Consider the following 22985-nt stretch of genomic DNA (forward strand, 5'->3'; position numbering starts at 1 on the left):
AATAAATCCCACATAGTACATTTTTCTTAATGGTTATGTTTCTCTGATCAAATCTTGCCCGCTATAGCTATGTAATCTATTAGGACCATTTATTAAAAATTTTACGTAGTGAGCACTAACTTCCTTATTTCAAGGACTAAGAGTCATCAATCAATCATTGTGAAGCTGAGGATTAGAAGGCAACATGTCCTTGGAATCTGATACATTATTTGGAAATCTCCTTAAATGCTGTACTTTTGCAAAATAAATCAAGATAAACAGCCATTTTGTTGAGTACTTCATTGAAGAATTAATAATATTAATGAAATCTACCATCTAATCACTATGTATACTAGCTCTTTTTCACTTTCAAATGTGTTACATCTATAATGAAAATAAAAGATATGTTTAGTGGTCAAAAGACATAAAATGATTAATCACATATCTATTAATGACATTTTAAAAAGTACCTCAGCCCAGAAATGTGACACTACAATCATTATAAATCAGATTCAATTTTCAAAGATACTAATCTTAAACTTCATACTGCTGGCAGAAACATAAAATTATACCCAGTCAGTTCAGATGCTCTGGATAATGGAAAAATCTCAGTTCTCTGGTGCTGCCAGAAAATAATATGCTCTTAGAAATTCTGCAGGTTGAGTAGGGAGATAACTGATCAGAATATGACAAAGTGATGTTACAAATTGTTCAGAACAGAAAAATTCCAGATCCAATGAGATTTTTTTTTGAGACACTGATTGAGGTCCAAGAGCAGCATAATGGCACCAAATGGATAAAAACAACAATAAAGTCACTCCTCATGCATAATGCATAGGCATTCTCTATTGGAGTTGATATCACCATCTGGTGTCTAATTATTCCCGCCTCACACCACACGGTGTGTGCACCTAGTGGAATGACTGTACATTATAATAGTTCAGCACACAGACTCTCTGCTGCTAATTATAAGGTGCTAGTTGTTGTTGTTGCTGTTGTTGTTGTTTTAAAGACCATGGGATCCCTAGAAATTTTGTGTTCCTTGCTTAAAATAAATATTGTGCAGTGTATTACTAGGAAAAGGAAACTCAACTTTTATTTTTCTAAAAGATCTATTGTTCCTTTTAGTTATTTTTAGTTTTTCTTAAAATATGTATTCCTGAAATTAATTAAGGTCCTGCTTCTCTATTCTCATCACAAGATACATTTTTCAAACTGTATCATTTTTTCCAAATTGAATTCATTTTTTAAAATTTATTCACATGTATGCTTTCAAGTTATAGAAATAGGAGCTAAGTTTTGTTCACTCCTAAAATAACAAAAAAGAAAACAATTCTTATGAAAGCAGACATTCATGTATTCATTCATTCATTCATCATTTAGTAGGCATTCACTGTATATTTACTCAAAACTTTACTTAGAGTCTGAGGGAATTATTCATTGCCCCCTGAGAAGGAGCTAGGTTAATTAATAAAAAAGTAGATACAGATAAATGATTACAATGAAACTTTGTAACTGCTATAATAGGAATATTTATAGGTTCTTAATGGAGTGAAGAGGAACGGTTCCTCATGATATATTTTAAATGCTGAATATACTGTTTATTTTCTTGTTGGAGTTTTAGTTGTTTATTGTTGAACAAAAAACATTCCCCAAAATGTAGTGGCTAACAGCAACAATCACTTATTTGCCTATAATTTTGTAATTTAGTCAGGACTTACAGGCAACAGCTCAGCTGGTTCCATGTGTAGCATCTTTAGGAAGCCTTTACTGCAGGAATGGGGGAGTCAGTGTGAAGTTTATTCACATGGATTAAAAACTCTATTCACATGGAGAAAGTCTGGCTTTACCTGATTTCTTCAGGGGAATGGTCAGTTGAGGACCTCAGTTATCTTCCACATGGGCTTCTGTATGTGGCTGCTGGGGCTTCCACACAGAATGGTGGCTAAGCTGCACATGGGGGAAGTGTAAGCTTCTACTCTTTTTAACGTCCTGGCCTAGACAGGGCATAGTATCACTTCCACCACAGCCCGGGTAAAAGACACATTGAGTGAAGTTCAGTGAATTGAAGAATTAGACTGTACCTCTCAGAGCTCTACTTTTGGCTATCTTTAATTCAGCAATTTGTATGAAATTTATCGAACAAATATAATCCTGGGAAGTATCTCAGGGAGTTAATGTAAAGGCTTGCTTCTTTTAAAATTTGGAGTATCGTTGGAAAACTCTATTTTTGTACTATGATACTAAGAAAAAAATGTCTATATTCCAAAAGAATATCTGAAAGAAAGGGTTTAAATCTAGGTTTCCTGCAACAGTTTGTGCTAATCAATAGAAAATTTTGTTTATATCACAAATGCATTTAGAAAATGCTTATTATATACCATAATATGATAAGTGCTTTATACAACATCTCATCCCATTGCTATAACAAACCTTTCAGGTAAAATGATTATCCCTGTAAAAAAGTGAGGCTAAGGGAAATGAACAGTTTATCTGGGGTTGTGCAGCTAATATGTAGAATATCTTGGATTCAGGCCCAGGCTTCCTTTCTCCAGAGTGTTAGTGCTACTCTAAGTTTTAAGAAATCTATTTCAATATAGTTTCCCTTCTGATATATTTGTTGTCCACTTGCAAATAAAACTGATTATTATTTACTTTAAGGAGGCTTGAGAGTCTGGTAACATGGTCTATATCCCCACCCTTCTACCTTCCAAACCTGATCAATGAATTATTCAACCAAGTTTTAAGTTATACAAATATTTAAACTTATAAAACACCTTGCAATGAAAATATGAATTACCAGAGATATTTGTTACAAATTAATATTTAGAATGAAATAGGTAAAACTTGGAAATAAAATTATATATATTTAAAGATCACATCTGGATACCAAATTTTAAGCTGAATCATACAGTTGCTTAAATATTTGCCTTTCTCACGCCTTCTTTTCCTATTTCATAGACTCCATGGCAGACAGTGATAAGACTCTTACTTTACACACGAGGCTGACAACTTAGTAAATATTGAATGTAGGGGAAATGTTATAAAAACCCTATATGAAAAATTTCTGAAAACAATATATTGGATGAAAAGCCAATCAGAAAACCCAAATCTATAATACTAGGTCAACTGTAATCATGTTGGAAAATTTCCCTGTGAGTCCTGTGTGCTTCGTTTTTCTGTTATGCTAAGAGAAAATTGCATGAAAGCAGATTAGAGCTATACTTTAAGACAATTATTTCAAGACCATTTGAGAGCAGAGAAATACTGAAGAGCTTTTTGAATTATTACAGTTGTATTTTTTTAGAAGGTTTCTCCATTAACGTTAATTATGTTCTCCCTGGAGTCATGAGCTCAGGAGCCTTTTGAAAAGGCAAATTCATTCACCAGCAGCTGAATATTTTAAGGTTTCAATTCATTACTATTTGACCTGAAACATTTAGAGTTGCTCATTTCTCTTTTTTAAAAAGAAGCTTTATTGAAATAAAATTTGTGTACCATAAAGTTCTCCCAAATAAAGCTATAATTCAATGGTTTTTAGTTTGTCTACTGAGTTTTGTGATTACCACCATACTTTGAGAAGGTTTTCATTATTCAAAAAGAAACCTTTTACCAAATAGTCATTGTACTCCATCCTCTTGTCCTCTCACCCCCATCCCTAGGCAACCTAATCATTCTGATTTGTCTTTCATTTCAGATAGAAAAATGGGGAAAATAATTTCCAGATTATGGATATAGTATTGTGTAACCCATAGATCTAGATTGCCCATTTGTCCATTTCTTGTTAATATGTTAAAGACCAGTGAATATAATTTCAAATGCACCCTATGAAACAATCAAAATTCTTTAAAGAAATCCAGGAGTATAGCAATGGGAACTAGCTCCACCTTCAGTTCAAGAATCCTGAACCACATTCACTCTGGAAGCTTCACTGGGGATAATCGGAGAGAAGAGAGCACATGCTCGTTTTGCATTCTGGTTTTGCACCCTTATTCATGTCCTCCATTCCTCAAATATGTCTATGTATTTATGCTAATAACCAGAGGTTATTTTTTAAAACTTTCCCCATATAGTCCCTGGTAGTCATCATTCTAATATCTCCTATGTAATATCTGATGTCTCTTCTTCCAATTCCTGCCTCACCAAAAATGCACTCACTTTTAATTTTATTTAGATTTTATTTTATTTTTATTTTATTTTATCTTCAATTTTGTTGTGTTTTTGTTTTTCATGAATAATCTGCATTCAGACTTCTGATTTACTTCACCCAGGCTTATTGTTACTTTGTCACATTGGATAATTTCTTTTCCCTTTTCCTCTTTTTCTTGCTGTTCCCAGAAGTACAGTAACATCACATTACCTTAACTTAACCCTCCAGTGAGCCCCTGCTTCTCCAGGGCAGACTATTAAACATGTCTTGCATTACCTAAAGTAAATGATGTTCTTAGCAATTTTTTAGCATATATCTGTGCCTCCAGTGTGAGCCTCCCTGTTGTTGAAATAAAGTAAGTAAATATACATTTTTCTGGTGTAGTTAGCATAACTATGTAGCACAATATAGTGTGATAGAATGGTTAGACATAGGTTTGAGGTCATATGATACATGTGAGTTCCTCATTCTGACTTTAACTTCCAATTCATTTGAATTATCTAAACTGGAAATTACTCATTTGTGAAATAGGAAAGAAAATAATGACCGGAGTAGTAAAGAGAAAATACTAATATATTCAAACACTTAGCACAATGCCAAAAATGATCAATACTATTAGTGATCATATTATTTTTATGATTACAATTCATACACCTTAAGCCATCACTAGGCTTTTTGGGGGTGAATCTTGGTAAAATTCATTTAAAATACTATTCTTATGGAAAAGTAAATTTCAAGTGACAAACTGTCATAAAACATTTTTTCCCATAGCGCAGGGCACTGGGGACTTGCTGAAGACTTGCTGCATAAAAGTAACGTAAGCGTTGTAAGATGATCCAGGTGATTCTCCGTCCTTTAAATGAGGAATATGCACACATTGATCTGCTTGTTAGATTTCTCCAGTGAATACGATGTCATTTAATCCATTCTTGAAACACTAAGTGGAATTAAAATTTTCTTATAATACATATGTTTGCCATCACAACTTGTTAGAAATAAGAGAAAATTAAAAAAAGAAACATAATTTTGTCAAGCCATTATGGAAACACTTTCCTATAATCGGATAAAATAATATATGCTTTTATCTTTCAGTACAAATTAAAATTTATTAAAGAATTTTTTTACAGAAAACATGTGCTTGTTCTAAATGAACCTGATAAGATATATGTAAATAAAGACTGAAGGCAAGTTCTGTAATCCATTTATTTAAATCGATTAACCCTCATGACCTTTTTGACTAACATCTCTAAACATACTTTTGCATTGTTGTAATTCTTTTATATATTTGCTTTCTGAAACAAAACAATAAATTCTTAATTGTTTGAGGTCTATTTTCCTCCAAATTTGTAAGTTCCCTGAAAGTAAGCACTTTGTTTCTCTTAAACATTGTAATCTCTGTAACACACTATCGCTGAATGAACAAATAAGGGTGAATTTTAAAGAATATTTAGACCCATTCCTCTGGAAATAATTCTCTGTTCCAAATTGGTTCCTTTGAGGATAATAAGAGGAATTTGGTATTTTGGTAAGTCACAAAATATATTTTACCCAATAAGTGTGTGTTCATGAAGCCACATATATGTTCTATGACCATGTAATATGCAGTTACTTAGATAGCTTGGGTAGAGGTAGCCTGATGATTAAATCTTTTTTTCTTCCTTGATGCCCTGAGAAACCTGAATAGCTAGGTAGCATCCCTTGCAAAATGTTGCCTAAATAAGGCTTACTGTGGTCTTGTTATTCTCTGGAGAACATAAACATCATTTCTCTGATCTATTTCAGAAATAAGAGTATATTTTTTTTTCTAAATACTGACTGAAAATTTTGGTTAGATGCAATATACCAGGAATTTTGGTTAATATCATTAAAAGTTTTAATTGACAATTTTGTAAAACAATTTTCTAATATAATGACAAGAAATATTTCTAAAGTTGGAAAATTAAAGAAACTGGTATTCTGCTAGGTTTACCAAGGCAAATTAAATTATAGAATGGCCTTCCCAGTTGTTATAGAGAAAATAAAAGAATGGATCGAGTTTTCTCAATTTTAAGATTTTTTCACATTAAGCCCTGGCTGGCGTAGCTCAGTGGATTGAGCGCGGGCTGGGAACCAAAGTGTCCCAGGTTCGATTCCCAGCCAGGGTACATGCCTGGGTTGCAGGCCATAACCCCCAGCAACCATACATTGAAGTTTCTCGGTCTCTCTCTATCTCTCCCACTTCCCTCTCTAAAAATAAATAAATAAAATCTTTAAAAAAAAAGATTTTTTCACATTAGCTTTTCTTAAACCTTGGACGCCTGCTGGAAAGTAAGAGCAAATGACAAAATAAACAACATGTATCTAATGGATATTAACTGAAGAACTTGGAAATACTTTGATCATGATACATTGGAAAGCCCTTTTCTTTTGATTCATAGCATGATTTAGTTTGCATCCAAAGTGTCACAGAGGTGTTTATTTTCTACTAGCAAAATTAGTTTAAAATTTATATTATTAAGATACTATGCCAATATTATATGGAATAAAACCAAAAAAGGAAGGAAGGAAGGGAGGTAGGAAGAAAGGGAGGGAGGGATGGAGGAAGGAGGGAGGAAGGAAGACAAGCTGACCTTGATGATTCTTGTAATCTACCTGGTCCCATGGGGGATCCACTGGGGTGCAAAATGAACCACACAGGCACCAATTCCAGCAAAATGTCTTGAATGCAGGGCTAATATTTGTTTTTACTGTGCCTTTTTTCACTACAGAGCATTGTGCTCATAGTCATTTCTGTTTTATTAATAAATGAAAAACTATTACTTTATGCACCATGGAAAGTATTTATATAACCTGGAAAGTATAAAAGTGTGTGTGTGTCCATGTGTTGGGAAAGAGGAGAGAGAAAAAGACAGAGGTAGAGATAGAGAAAGAAATGTTAAACAATCCAGATAAAAGTGCAATATACTATTATTTTGTCCCATGCCTAAAATATGTAAAAGATATCAAAATCAGTCTTGATATTTTTGGTCAATATCATTTTTAGGAGACAATTTTGACAGAAGAGTAAATAAAATAATTTTTACTTTAAGAGAGTGCCCCTATATCTATATCAGCAGTTTTAAAATGCGGTGTTTGCAGCAGTTGGCAAGAAACCCATGCAGAGTTATCTATAGACACCAGCTGATGCTGAGGCAAGGCCTCACAGGATGCTGTTCTGCTGGTGGCCATGATGGTTTAGGGGATGAGTTATTGCTTTTAAGTTCAGAATCATGGTCTGGTTGCTATAGCCAAATGTAATGACTTACTCAAGACCTTACATGCTTATTAAATCATAAGTAATCCTCTGGGAAAACTCAAATATAGGCAATATCTGCTAACTCAGGCATTCATTCCTTCTCATGAACTCTTTTCTCTAAGTAGAATACCCTCTCCCAAGTGTGTTTCCGACAAACTGTTAAATTCTTCCAGGCTCAGCTGATATGCTAGCTAAACTGCAAATGACTCCCTGGCTCTGGAGTTCGTTCTTGGTGCCAAACTGCATTCTAAATAAAATTTCCTTATAACAATCACCTCATGTTTTTTGTTTGTTTGTTTGTTTGTTAACCTGCTTGCCTCTAACATAATGCAATCTTGCTTTCTGTATGGGGGACATATAGCTGAGACCCTTCATTGCTGTGTCACTGTCATCTGACCAAATTCCAGGAGAATTAGTAAGCAGAAATATTTTAAAGGAATCAAAGAATGGCATAAAAATAAAAATATAAAGCATAATCCTATTAAACTTACTTTTTTTCATTAAATTATGCAAATATGCAAATCTTTAATATATTTGCATCCAATAAGCCGATCTTTCTCTCTGTAGCAATGTCGATGATGATATGGAGTCAGACCACAGAGATGTAAATTTGGTCATCTTATTGCATAAAAAGAATAAATGGATAATAGAGTAGCCACATAAATAATTATATATGAGTAATGAAGTGTCATCCCCACCCACAAGATGGGAACACCCCTGCTGCTGTGTACCTGTGCGTTCAGCAGGATTCAGGAAGGCCAATAATTCCTTCTGTAAGTGGAGGGAAGAGGAAGGATCAGTTCTTTTCTAGATTTTAACAGCCTTACTCTCCTATCACCTATCCTTCTACTCACAACTTGTATTTTTGGTCAGAGAAGTACTGTTGTTTAAAGTGCAGACTGATTATATTTGCAGACCTTCCACATACATATATATACACACACACACATATATAATACAGACATATGTATTTACATATATGTATATATAATTTTAAACCTAGGTTGGAATTCACTTTTATTTTAGGTTTAATTCAAAAATATTTTTAGAGTGCTCAGTATCATAATATGGACCCTAATATAGACTACACACTGCTAAATCAATTAAATGGAGTATTAATTTTTAGGTGATTTCTTCATCTAATGTAACATCAATGAAACATATTAATTTTTCCTAGGGTCACTGAGTCATTATTAGTGACCATGAAATCTGTCTCATTGCAAGTTTATGTTACCTGAAATATAAATATAAAACTTATAGGAGAGCATCAGCATGTTCTGAATTAATTTCTTATAATATATTTTAGTTCATTTAATTATTTCTGGTTGATCAGCTTACAAACTCATAAAAAGGACAGTATTGATGTTTAGGTTTTTAATAAAAGTAGAATTAACTTGTATAAAGATTATGAAGTCGTGCCTTCAATTTGATTCTGTGAATCCATTCATTTTTATATCTATTTAACCATTAGGTCTTTTAGAGAGGATGTGTGGGAAGAATGACACTGTCCTCTTACTTGTCTTGCTGAGAATTTCTGTAATCCAAGCCAGCAAATATAACCTCTGAATCTAAGCTTTCTCTTCTGTAAAATAAGTGAATTAAATTAATTAATCTCTCAATTCCTTCCAGGTATGAGAGTGTATTGTGGTATTCAGTGGTGGAATACCATTAGGGATACACAAGACTTCAGAGTTACCATAAAATGTCCATAACAACATGACTATTTTTTTCAGGATAATTTCCCCCTTGATAGATATTCCCCACCCTGGCAACATTCATCATTTAAATTGACACCTGCAAGCTCAAAGCTCAATTAAAAATGATTAGAAGCACATTAGAAAAAATTATAAGGCTATATGTAGACACATTTGAAAAAAAATCTTTCAAAACTGAATTGCCTGCAATGAAAATGTCTGTTTACTTTTCTACACCTCCCACAAAAATGAAAACATTTTGAGATATGGGAGCACATGTCATTCATTTTTGTTATTTTAGTGCCTCATAAGTAGTATGAATATGATACCTGTTGAATGAATGAGATAAATAAAAATAAAGTTTACATAATTCAAATATATATTTCTTCTTGCTAACACTTGGAAATATACAAGCAACATACATTATTATAAAATTCCATATATGAGTGCCAAAATATAAATGACTCGGAGAACAGTAGTGAAGTAGGTTAAAGCTGCATTTATCATCTCAGGACACTTTTGTCTCAATTGTATCTAGATGCCCAGATACCAGTTAATGTGTTCTGTTGTATCTTCCTGCACCATTCATGGTTACTTTCACCAAAAATGTGTGTGTGTGCATGAAGTGTGCTAAGGGTGATGGGCAGATATAAACATATTCAACAAAGTATGTGTTGATACATTTTATTTAATTACTTATATTTGATATCTGATTGTTCCAAGCTGCACATACTAATAATAATGTTAGGTATTTTAAAGAGATGGAAAAAATGACCCACTGTCCTTCAGATCCAGATCTTCCATTTCAATATGAGAGTTCCTAAAATAGTAAACATATAGACATGAAGGGGATTGATGTTAATTCCCATAACATCAGTGTTCCTCTACTCAGCCTTTACCTACAACTGGATTGTACTTGGTTCTCCAATTTCCACCTCCTTAGATGGATGCAGGTGTGTCCCTGCCTTTCTGCCATGACTCCTCACAATGGAATCAACACAAGCTTACTAATTCTGATGCTTCTGTCAGTTCTTATGGACCTCAGAAGTATTCCAGATAGTAAAATGGTCATTGCTATCAAAGTATTTATATCAAAACAGCTAGAAAAATGCTAATTTCTTTAGAAAATCATCCATTTTCTTTTCAGTTGTGAATTTATTTTAAATAAGAAAAAGTGATAGATATTTGTAAATCTTATCAAACCAATGAAATTATCTGAATACCATTTTAGGTGTTTCTAACATGAGACTGTTATAAAACTATCCTTATGCATCAATTTCATTCAGATTTTGAAAAATAATAAAGATTTATTAAACAATGAATTTTATCTCTGGCTGGTGTGGCTCAGTGCATTGAGTGACAGCCTGTGACCCAAAGGGTCACCTGCTTGATTCCCAGTCAGGGCACATGTCTGAGTTGCAGGCCAGGTCCCTAGTAGGGACTGAAAGAGAAGCAACCACACATTGATATTTCTCTCCCTCTCATTCCCCTTCCTTTCCCTCTCTAAAAATAAATAAATAAATAAATAAAATATTAAAAAATAAGAAAATGAATTTTAACCATACTTATAATTTGAATTTTAAAAAGAGCTGTAGAGTTTTTTATACCTGGACAAACCACTATGATTCTAAATTTTTATTCATTTTATTTTTTATTGCTTTGAGAGGGAGAGAGAGAAACATCACTCTGTAGCTCCATACATCCATGAGCTCACTGGTCAGCCTCTGTATTTGCCCTGACTGGGGATTGAACTAGAAACCCTGGCACACTGGGATAATGCTTCAATGCACTGAGTCACCTGGCCAGGCTATCCACTGTTATTTTAATACATACATTGTCCTACTAGTCATCTGCACATTTCTCAAAGCAAAAAAGTGACCAACCCTGCTCCTACACACACTCCTCTTTCCCTTCCTCTCCTCCACTCAAAAATCTAATCATTAAACATGATAGTCTTAAAAATTGGGCCTACTGTCTTTATAGAAAATTGATTTAGGAATATCATAAAAATTCTGTAGCAAATGCTTTTGATATAGTTTCTTCTCTAACTCCTCCTTTGCCAATCCAAAAGAATTTGAAGTACACAATATTTTTTTGTTTTATTTTCCTTTTGCTTTGGGACTACCTCTAGTCTTTGAAAGGCTGAGGTTAGACCAGGGTAACATCTATACTAATGCAGATCAGATCTGCTGTGCTCAAAGAAATGAGAAGTTTTAAAATAAGCATTTTCTCATCAGTATTCTGTACCACCATCTTTGCATGAAGGAGAAAAATACAATAGTGAATCTAAGAAGGGAAGATAAAAGGCAATGACTCAGAGGGGGTAGTACTTGCTTTTTAATTGAGCTTAAAAAGAAGAAAAGAGAGGAAAATAATTCCACAGCCTTTTCTTGGTGAGATATCTTTGAATCATTTTGAAGTATGTGTATTTGTATAACATCCACTTTTAGTGCACCAGATGGAATATAGCTAGATGTAGAGAAAAGGCTTATGGGTACTGTGGACACAGAAGTTGAGTACCGACTGAGGGACAGAGCTACTCAGAGAAAGAGGCTATAACTGCCTTGTGATAATCAGATTCACCACATGGTACCACTGTAAACCCTAGAAGCACCAAAGATATTTTCGCTCCTCTCTATATTCTCTCAATATAGATATAATTTTCAATCTGGCCATTATTTTATTTGTTTGTGTAAGATATTTTTCTCTATGAACTTTTTCTCATTGTCAAATTCTTTCTAACATGTACTCAAACTCTAAGTAATTTTACTTAATCAACCTATAATTAAACCACAGTTTAGTTTTCTGACAACTTGTCCTCCCTGCATTTGTAATCAATCAATGGCACCATAATAATGCTATGATGATATTGCCTTCCTCAAGCATTATTTTCTTCATGCCATTTGCCAATTTAAAAAATTTCAAAAGTGTTGTGTGTCATATTTAATCATGACATAGACAAATATTATATTATAAATACTTACAATTCTTCATCCCTCTTTCCTATTAAATAAGGTCAGCCGGAGAAAAATACTTTAATGTTTTTCCAGAGCTGATCACAGGACTAACTGATACAGATTGAAGAAGCAAAAAGGGGTTAAAATATCATATAAGGGGTTGCCCCTTAATCATCCAGAGCTCTAAAATCCCCTTGTTGCATTCTCCCTTCACCTTCTGCCATCTGATTCACTCTTTGCCTGTGGAAAACTTGCTTTCCAAAGAGCTCTGAACAGAGGGTGGGAAGATGCAGACCTGATGTAGGTGATGCAATGAAGGGAAGGCCCACCCCCAAGCAAGGTGGCACTGGACATTTACTTATGAGCTGGGGCATCCCTGGATAAGTTACCACCATTAGAAAAGTTTAGTTTAACTTAGGAAGTCTTCCTATAAGATATAATATACACTGCACTTCCTCCCACACTCAGCCGGGGGTCTCTCTCTCCTACATTCCAAAAAAACTGTATCTAAAACTCCAGAGGTAAATATGTCAGCTGCTTTTGAGATTAAAATTAAGGAGATGGTCTATTATCAATGGAATGTTTACCGTGAGAACCAAGATTTTTACAACATTATATATTTTCAGTAGTTTGAGAAAGTTTAAAAAACACAATCCTGATATTGCCGTATAAATTCTTAAGGTGATGAGATCATTCCTCAATGGGGAAAGATATATGGAAAGTAATTTGATGCATTTAAGATACTTGCCAGGCTTCTCAGTCTGGCCCCAGTTTTCAGAGGCCTGAGCTCAAGCTAGTGACACCAGATTTACCACCTGATCACAGGACAGAAAAATTTATGAGAGTGCAGAATCAAGGAGAGAAAATAAATATTTGAGTCTTAGGTAGAAATGCTGCTGAAGTGTTACTGGAGTTCATCAAGACAGGGAAGGCAGGGTTAAAGAAAGTCTCACAGGTGGGGAAACAACAGGGATGGAATGACAATATAGAACCCTTAACACCTCTCCTTCTCTACTGGAAGCTCTGACTCAGTAGTTTTCCCTTCTAGCCGAACATCATAAACTCTTGGGTGATCTTTTCATTTAAAAAGAAAAATCAGTGCTTGCTTCATTCCAACTTAATTAAATTTAAATCAAGGAGGATGTTGCCTCGGTGTCTTCATGAATTTTTAAAAGTTCCTCAGGTCTTTCTAACGTGCAACCAGGGCTGAGAATCACTGACTGAATTGGAAAGAGCAAACAGCAATGCTGAGAGATGCCTTAATTTGAATGAAGAACTAAACTACAAGTTCCTCCCACATAGAAATCTTTGTTGCCTTACCAGAACGGGCTGAGATTAGAGAACAGGGGACAAGGGCATCTGTAGCATTTATATGTAAATGTTCCTGAGAACACAAAGGCTTCATGAGAATCCACCCCATTGATAAATTCCAGGAGAAAAAGAAGAGAGGATTCTTCTCCTGTTGTACCCAGAAAAGATCAAAAGTGAGAACTTTAGGGAAGATTTGAGAAGTTTAGAGGAAACCAGGAATGACTTACACTTAAGGTTAGAATTTTAGTAACTTATGACCTAGTGGTGAGCATAGGCAGATTTCGAGGCCAAAGTCAGAAAGTTATCCTGCAGCCAACTGGGGCCTATGAGAGACTGTTTACCAAGAGACTCATGAAACCCTGGTTTCATAGCTGGATCTAAACTCCTTGCATAAAAGTGAAAGCCACTATCAATATATTACCATTTGCCAAACTATTTGCTTGTTAGAACACAGAATTACTTTGGTCAAACCTGTATTCTTTTCAGTTTTATTGACTTCTATACTATTTTAAATATTTGTTACCATTTTGGTAAAATTATTCCTCCCTTTTCCTAATCTGTTTCCCCAATCTGTTAAAAACATCTAAATTCATTAGATGCTTTCAATCCTAGCTTGTTCTATGGCTTGAGCCATTAATTAACTTTTTCATTCACCCACTTTTCAACTCAATGTTCATTTAGCATTTGTGTTGTCAGTTCATGCACTATCACATGTATTCCTTGGTAAATGAATTCCTTATTTTGCAGTGCCTTGCTCCATTATCTCTAAACTGGATACACTGGCTCCGTCATAGTAGTTCTAGCTCCTCGAGCTACTGAGCATTGTAAGCGATCAGGGAGACATTTAAATTGGTATTAAATTAATGTCCCAGCTTCAATCCAGCACCCAGATTCTCATTCCAGTCCCCTAGTTTCCTTATTTTACTCCTCAGTCAACTCTTCTAAACCTCTATTACCCTTCTTACTTGCTGGCTGTGACACTTTCTACATATTTCCTTAGTTTTTGATAATTTTGATTGTTCTGAGGCATTTTGATTATGATTCAATAGATATTTTTTTGAGGAAGAAGACAGAAGTAGAATGTATTCTTATCACATCATATCAAGGGATGAGTACTGTCAAGATAACTTATCACTGCTGATGTTAACCTTGATCACCTGATTTAGGTAGTACTTGTCAAGTTTCTCCACTGCAAATTTATGCATTTTCCCCTTCCTAGAAAGTTTCTCCACTGCAAATTTGTGCATTTTCCCCTGTTTCTAGAAAGTCACTATGCACAGCCCATGCTGAAGAGATAGCTAGGTAAATTGCATATCTTGAAGGGCAGAGTTTCTACAAAACTATCTGGAATTCTTCTGTATGAGAGAGTAGGCAATAGCTTTTAATTGCTACATCTGCTTACCTCCTTGCTCTCTAGTCCTTGCTTCTATACTATAGACACAGAGATCACATTAAAGTGAACATCTGTCTTCTGTTCAAAACCTTCTAATGGATGCCCATTGATAAAAATATAAAATTGTAAGTCTTAAACTCAAGGTATAGAGCTCTGCATACCTGCCATACTCTAAACCAGCGCATCTCAAATTGGCTCACCTGAGACTCACCCAGTTGCTTCAGAGCATCCAGGTGCCTTGTCCCCACTCCAGAGCACTCCAGTTTACTACCAAATCATGCCTTTGGAACATCTTAGTACATATTGCCTTTTTATTTGATAAACTATGTAGTTTTATACAATTATTTTTATAAAGGTCATCATCCCAATAATTCTATTTACTTATATTATTCATAAATTTTCTGAGATTTTTTTCAGTTGATGTGGAGTCAGTGATTGCATTTTGAAATTTCAAAATATCAAATCCTTGGGTACATGTTATAAGCATCTCAAATCCCTCTCATTTCTAAAATTTTAGTAAAGTGTTCCCATGGTGCTGAAAAAAATGTAATTACTTTATAATCAAGAAATGTGTTTTAATGCTGTTACAGACCTCTAGAGCAATGAAAACTTTTAAGATAATCCCAAAATGAATTATTACAAAGTGTCATCTGCATGTTATTAATTTTCTCTTCATAAGCTCTGATATCATTTACCTATACTAAATTATATTGATCATTTATTTGATTAAATATGAAACATAAAATACACATAACTTCCAATGTGCTATATATAAACAATGAAATTAGAGGACATATACTTTATATTTAAAAAGTATATTTATCTGTACAACCAATTGATTTTGAAAATACTTTATTTATAAATTAATATTCTAAAATTCAAATTAGAAAAAAAGGGTTCAAAGATTAATGTTGCATCACCAAAGCCCATATTTACAGTGTGTGAAAAAAGCAACATTTTCTTGAGCCAAATGTAACTATTTCAAATTTAATGTGTATTAGAAATAGGTTGCTGTTATTTTGGATATGGTTTGATAATTTCAAATTTTATTTCTCTTTTCAAAAATAACTTCATTGTCATTTCTGATTATTGAGATAATAAGTGATTATTATTAAAATAAGAAAATCGAAAAGTATAACAAATAATTCTTAAAGCCGCATCATCCACATATGCTATAATGAAAAACTGTTTTTGTAGAAAATATTATATATATATGTACACACATATACATGTGTATATATATATAGGTGTCTGTATGTGTGCATGCATGTACATATATAGCAATAACATATAGGTATATGTGTGTATGTATATATAGAAATCAAGTAAGAAAATTTCCAGAAGCCAACATGAGAAGAAAACACACAAGTGATCCCAGAATAGAAGGAAGAATCAGGGCCTCAGTGGGTCATATCAAGTCAGACCTAGGTATCAGCCACTTGACTACCCTACAGAGGCATGTTTGTCAGAAGACTGAGGCAGCTGGTCTCACATACCCAGGAAGGTTCAGAGAGCCTAAGGTCTGAGGAGACTAGGGTGAAACCAGCCAGTGTGTGACAAGGTCTTTTAGTTCAACAAAAGGCCAAGGCCCAAAGGGCAAATGTGCCAAGCAAACCTCGGAAGGCAGGTAGACTTGATCCAGCACGTGATCTCATAATGTAAGTCTGCAATGTAGGAATGAATATTGGGTATCTAAACATAAATGGACTACATAAAACATAGGATAAAATTCCTAATTTGTGGTGCTAAAAAGAAGACAGAACTCTAGTACTACAAAGTAATTTCAATACACAGTGGTGGGCAAGAATTTGTTTATAGTTGTGAGTACTCTGGAGACAGTTTATTTTGTATTATTATTTATTACTTATTGTATTATTTATTTGTGTTTTAACTGTAAACCTACTTGACAGACTATGAAGAAAACTTGTGAATCTATCATCATATGTTGATATTTCAGCAGACTTTTATTAGTAAGATAGATCAAGTAGACAAACACTTCAGAAAAGACATGCAAGATTTAAACTATTCAAATGAATTAATAAACAAATCAAAAATCATTTGTATTTGGTTTAAATCATAGACAGATTAATTAATCCAACCTCCATTAAAAACTTACTATGGCCAGACATAGTAAGTACTGGGTAAATACTGGGAATACAAATGTAAATGAGAGGCAGTATGGATCAATTACGTATTGAGTCTGGAGATTCAATTCATAGTGATTATAAGACACATATGTTTATTCTCTAATATTAAGAGGTCCAGAGGAGAGTATTATAGTACTGACACTGTAGCCATACAAAAACATCGCATTTCCTGGTTCCTTGGGTTTCTCTTCCCTGCCTCATGTGATTTTCATTTTCAAGGTTACCTCATGAACCAAGAAGGCTGCTGGAGATTCAAGTATTATATCATTGGTCTAAAGAGCAGGAAGGCAGAAAGAGAAAGATAATTAAAGTACCCTACCTTTTTACACACTTTTTCATCAGTTTCACACAACACTTTTCAGAACTTGGTCACATGTGACAGTAGTTTTAACAGGGTCTGTGCTCTGTAGGCATCCAGCAGAGGTCATTATCTCAATGAATAAAATTATGAGTCCACTGATGATTAGGAAAGGAAAAATGTATGCTTTGGTAGGCAATCATCTATGTTATTCTCACAGCTTCATCTTGCCTTCCTTATCAGATTTAACAAAGGAGATTAATAGACATGTTAGAACAACAATAATAAAATAAGCAATGAAAACAGGATTTATGATAAAGGTCATTTCTTTGGTATGGTGTGTTATAATGGGGATAGTGGTCAAGTCCACTTTGGAAAGTCATGAATAGAATTATATATAATATTGGTTTCAAAGTGTTTCCAGTATATTGCAAAATTGTCCAAAGGTATGAAGAAATTGGACTAGTATTTTGGTGTCAGGTATTTTATTTGTACTTTCTTATTTAACCTTCATATAACCCTTTGAAGTAGTTATTTTTTCCATATCCCTGATAGAGAGATATCTTTTAGAACAATAACAAAATCCTACTCAGGGCAACATTGTTAACAATGAATTTGAGTAATACTAAAATCTAAATTTTTCTCCCAGATTCTACTATTTTTCAACATACTATAAACTATCAAAATCATTCCAACCTAAGACATAATATTGGAAAACAATTCTCTGTCTTTTATTGAAGTGTAGAGTTAAATATTTAAAGGAATCCTCCTAATTTTATATTCTTCATCTAATATTCCAAGAGTTTAAAATTAAAATGTCTATCTGCATGAAAGTCATTCCTTTCTAAGCCCTTTCTGACTCTGTATTTCTCTTTTCCTTCCTTCCCTCCCTTCCTTCCTTCCCTCCCTCCCTTCCTTTTCTTTCTTTCTTTCTTTCTTTCTTTCTTTCTTTCTTTCTTTCTTTCTTTCTTTCTTTCTTTCTTTCTTTCTTTCTTTCTTTCTTTCTCTCTTTCTTTCTTTCTTCTTTCTTTCTTGAGAGAAGGGAATGGAGAGGGAAAGAAACATCAGTGTGTGGTTGCCTCTCACTCACCCCTTACTGGGGACCTGGCCTGCTACCCAGGTATGTGCCCTGACTGAGAATAGAATCGACAACCCTTTGGTTCAGAGGCCTGTGCTCAATCCACTGAGTCACACCAGCCAGGGCTGACTCTCTGTATTTCTGGCTTTCCAGGACATATTGAACAACCTTGCCATCTTTTGCTAGCTTTAAGAAGCCCACTTTACCAAGGTAGAAGCCAGGAAATGCACTTTTTTATTCTCTTCCACAATGCAACATAAGACAGTGACTCAGGATTCCAACCATTGCACTTGCTCAAAGGAAACTTTATTTGGCAGTAATCCATTTGGGTAGAAAGTACACCTGTGTAGGGTTCATTGAATTGATATTGGATTTCCAGAAGTAGTAGTGATTATAATTTCGACTTCAGCCCTAGAACTAATGTTGGTATGATTATTAATGCTAGCCCAGTGGCACAAGCTTTCTATTTACACCTCAGTAAAAACATACAAAGACAGTGGTATTTGCATCCTACTACAACCACACCAAAATTACATCTGAACTACAGAACAACCATAAGTCAAAACCACCTGAAATCTAGATGAATGGAAGTCTTATAACTAAGGATATAAGGAAGCCACATGGAGACTGGTAAGGAGGACCAGTCTCCCACACCCAAATGTGGTGGTTAGGCCTGGACCCACACCCAAATGTAGTGGTGTGAATATCAAAAGGGATATCTCAGCTGCGAGGTACCCACTGATGAATCAAGGGTCCCACCCCCACACCAGAATTCCCAGTCCAAATTTCCAGTGCCAGCAATAGAAGTGCCTATAACTTCTGGCTGTGAAAACCAGCAGGGATTGTTGCTGAATGAGACAGAGGGCTCTGGGAGTACCAGAAAGAACCTCTTAAAGGGTCTGTGCACAGACTTACTTGGACTCACTCTGTCTGAGCTCTAGCACTGGGACAGCCACTTGAAAGACACCAGGGATATACAGGGAAGAACTGAATTGCCTGGTTCCAACATGAGAGCTGGAGGGTCAGCCTTCGCCCTGACAGAAGTGCTGCCAGGGACCATTATTTTTCTTTGCTGAGCCCTTCCCTAACAGAGCTAGGAGGCTGGTGTATATCTGAGTCTCCATAAACCTAACTCTATGGGCCCCAACCTGGTGACTTCCTGAGACCCCATCCCTCCCAACCTGTGTGCCCACCCAGGCCCTTTCCAGTGGCTTTTCCACACAAAGGGCTTGTATTGGCTTATGCTACAGAGTCTCCTAAAATCTCTTGAAATTTTACAAACCCCATATAGGCAGCATCCCTAAACAAGCAGAATATACCCTCAGCACACCCTGTAGCTCTTGCTAACTGGCCCCAGGTCTAGCACTAGGCAGCCATCCTTGGTTCAGAGCTTGGACTATCCCAGGAACCTCCAAGGCCAGCCCAAGTAGCAGCAATTTGCAGATCATTTTGTAGCTCACATCAGGTGGCCCAAAGTAGGACATAGGCAGCAGCTGACTTTGGCCTGTACCTCTTGAGAGGCCCCAGAGCCAGGGCACTCAGTGAATAGTTTCAGATAGCACAAAACACCACCCAATCTCCTCCAATACTGACACACTCAAAGGGTAAACTCAGCAGCAATCAGAGCCCTGTTGAAGTGAGTTCTGATCTGTGTATTTTAATCCTGCACAGCTGATCCTCTGCTGTAGTCACTGCCAGTCCTCCCAGCCAATCAGCATGGGGTAAGTTTCTCCCATTGAGGTGCTAATAGCTATCAAGGCTCAACTGAAACAGGAGGGTGTGCATAGCCCACAGTGAGAGGAGGGACATACCTGAAGCACTCAGCTGAAGGTGAGCAAGAAGGCTGTTCCACTGAGTCCTACAGGACACCTACTACATAAGGCTACACTACTAAGACTGTGAGATGTAGCAGCTCTATCTAGTACATAGACACAAACACAAAAAGGCAGCCAAAATAAGGATACAAAAACATGTTCTAAAGGAAATAACAGAACTCCTGGAAAAAAATTAACAAAATAGAGACAAGCAATCTGTCTGAGGCTGAGTTCAAAACACTGGTTATAAGGATGCTCAATGAATTTAAGGAAAAAGTAGATGAACTTTGTGAGAACTTCAACAACAATATAGGAAATATAAAAACAGAACTAGAAAACCTACAAAAATAGTCATAAATAAGGAATACATTACAGGGATTTGGCAGTAGAGTAGATAAAGAAGACGATCAAATCAGAGATTTGTCCTTTCACCAGGTCCCCGGCTTGGGGTGTGGTCTTTACCCTGGCAGGACACCTGGCTTCCAACTTTGCCTTCTCACCCACACCGGGTGACGGACGCGATGGTCCAGGAGGGTTGGGGCCATGCCGGGTTGACCCTCGGACCTGGCTGAGCTTCCAGGGACCTCCTGGCGGGTCAGGAATTGGGCTGGGGCTTGGCCCTGGGTAGAGATGTGGAGGGTTCTCCCGTGCCCCACACCGTATGAGTTCTGTGGGGGGATGGCCTACTGTGGACCTCAAGCTGGAGTGGGGCTGGTGCCCCAAGGAGCCCTGGACAACCCCCAGCCTGAGGTCAGGGCGGGAGCCAGGATGGAGAGCAACTCTGAGGGGGCCTCCCGCGAGCCCTGCGCTGCCCCACCTGGGGTTGTGAAGCTGGACAAAGAGAAGCTGGAGCCCACCCCCGAGGAGGAGGCAAGTGAGGACATGAGAGCTCTGCAGAAAGACTTTGAGCAATTTGCCAAGCTCCTGAAGCGGAACAGGATCACCCTGGGATACACCCAGGCTGATGTGGAGCTCACTCTGGGCATTCTCTTTGTGAAGGTGTTCAGCCAAACAACCATGTGCCGCTTTGAGGCTCTGCAGCTCAGTTTGAAGAACAAGTGTAAGCTGCTGCCCCTGCTGCAGAAGTGGGTGGAGGAAGCTGATAACAATGAGAATCTGCAGGAGATAAGCAAAGCAAAGACCCTTGTGCAGGCTCGGAAGAGAAAGCGAACAAGTATCAAGAACCGAGTGAGGGGCAACCTGGAGAACACGTTCTTGCAGTGCCCAAAGCCTACCCTGTGGCAGGTCAGCCACATCGCCCAGCAACTTGGGCTGGAGAAGGACATGGTCCGAGTGTGGTTCTGCAACCATCGCCAGAAGGGCAAATGATCAAGCAGTGACTATTCTCAATGAGAAGATTTTGAGGCTTCTGGGCCTCCTTTCTCAGGGGGACCTGTATCCTTTTCTCTGGCACCAGGGCCCCATTTTGGTGCCCCAGGCTATGTGGGCCCTCACTTCACTACACTGTACTCCTCAGTCCCTTTCCCTGAGGGTGAAGCCTTTCCCTCTGTGTCTTCACCGCTCTGGGCTCTCCCATGCATTCAAACTGAGGTGCCTGCCTTCCCAGGACAGGAGGGAGAGCAAGGGAAAGAACTCTGAGAATTGTTCCAGGGTTTTGGGATTAAGTTCTTTCTTCACTACCGAATTGGGAACACAAAGGATGTGGGGGCAGGGAGTTTCCGGAACTGGTTGGAGGGAAGGTGAAGTTCACTGATGATCTTGATTTTAATCCCCACATCATTTATCACTTTGATCTTAGATAAAGAAGTCTAGGACACACACACAAACACACAAAATCAGAGATTTGAAAGATAAGAAAGCAGAAAACAATCAGAACAGAAACAAATATATATATATATAATAGTATAAGAAGCTTCTGGGACAGCTTCAAGCAAAACAACATTCTCATCTTGAGGGTGACAGAAGGAGAAGAGAGATTGCAAAGAATTGAAAACCTATGTGAAAAATAATGGAAAAATTTCCTAAATTGGTGAAGGAAATAGACATACAAGCTCAGAAATCACACACAGAGAGTCCCAAACAAGATGACCCCAAAGAGACTCACACCAATACACGCTGTAATTAAAATGTTAAAGTTTAAATTTTAAAAAAGAGAATCTTAAAAGCAGTAAGAGTAAAACTGTTAGTTGCTTATAAGGGAGCTGCCGAAAACTGTCAGCTGATTTTTCAACAGAAACTCTGCAGGTCAGAAGAGATTGGCATGAGATATTCAAAATGATAAAAAGCAAGTTCCTACAACCAAGATTGCTCTACCTAGTAAAACTATCATTTAGAATTGAAGAACAGATAAAGTGCTTCCCAGACAAGAAAAAGCTAAAGGAATTCAACACTATCAAATCAGTATTACAAGAAATGCTAAAGATTATCTGTTAAGAAGAAAAAAGATTACAAATATGAACAAGTAAATAGAAAATAGATATTTATCAATGATTACTTTACATTCTCAAATCAAAAGACATATGGAGGCTGGATGGATAATAAAACAAGAACCTGAGATATGTTGTCTATTAGAAACTCACTTCAGATTGAAAGATATACAGATTGAAAGTAAAGGGATGAAAAAAGATATTGTATGAAAATGGAAACAAACAAACAAAAAAAGCTGGGGTAGCATACTTATACCACATAAAATTAATTTTAAAACAAAGGCTATAACAAGAGACAAAAAAGGTCCCAGCAATTCCACTTCCTGGTATTTATTCCAAAAACCCAAAACACTAAATCAAAAAGTCACATGCATGCATCCATATGTTCATTGCAGCGCTATTTATTCTAGCCAAGATGTGAATGCAACCTGTGTCCATCAGTAGATGAATAGATAGAGATGTGGTGCATGTATGCAATGGAATATGACTTACCCATAGAAAAG

At 36.3% G+C, this 22985-nt stretch overlaps 1 pseudogene; it reads left to right on the forward strand.

Annotated features, from left to right (window-relative positions):
* The first annotated feature begins 19997 nt into the window (after positions 1–19997).
* LOC123821825 lies at positions 19998–21645 on the forward strand (annotated as a pseudogene).
* Positions 21646–22985: the final 1340 nt, after the last annotated feature.

Source organism: Phyllostomus hastatus, unplaced genomic scaffold (genome assembly GCF_019186645.2).
Source record: "Phyllostomus hastatus isolate PE091 unplaced genomic scaffold, TTU_PhHast_1.1 phas_contig_40, whole genome shotgun sequence".
NCBI classification, from domain to species: domain Eukaryota; kingdom Metazoa; phylum Chordata; class Mammalia; order Chiroptera; family Phyllostomidae; genus Phyllostomus; species Phyllostomus hastatus.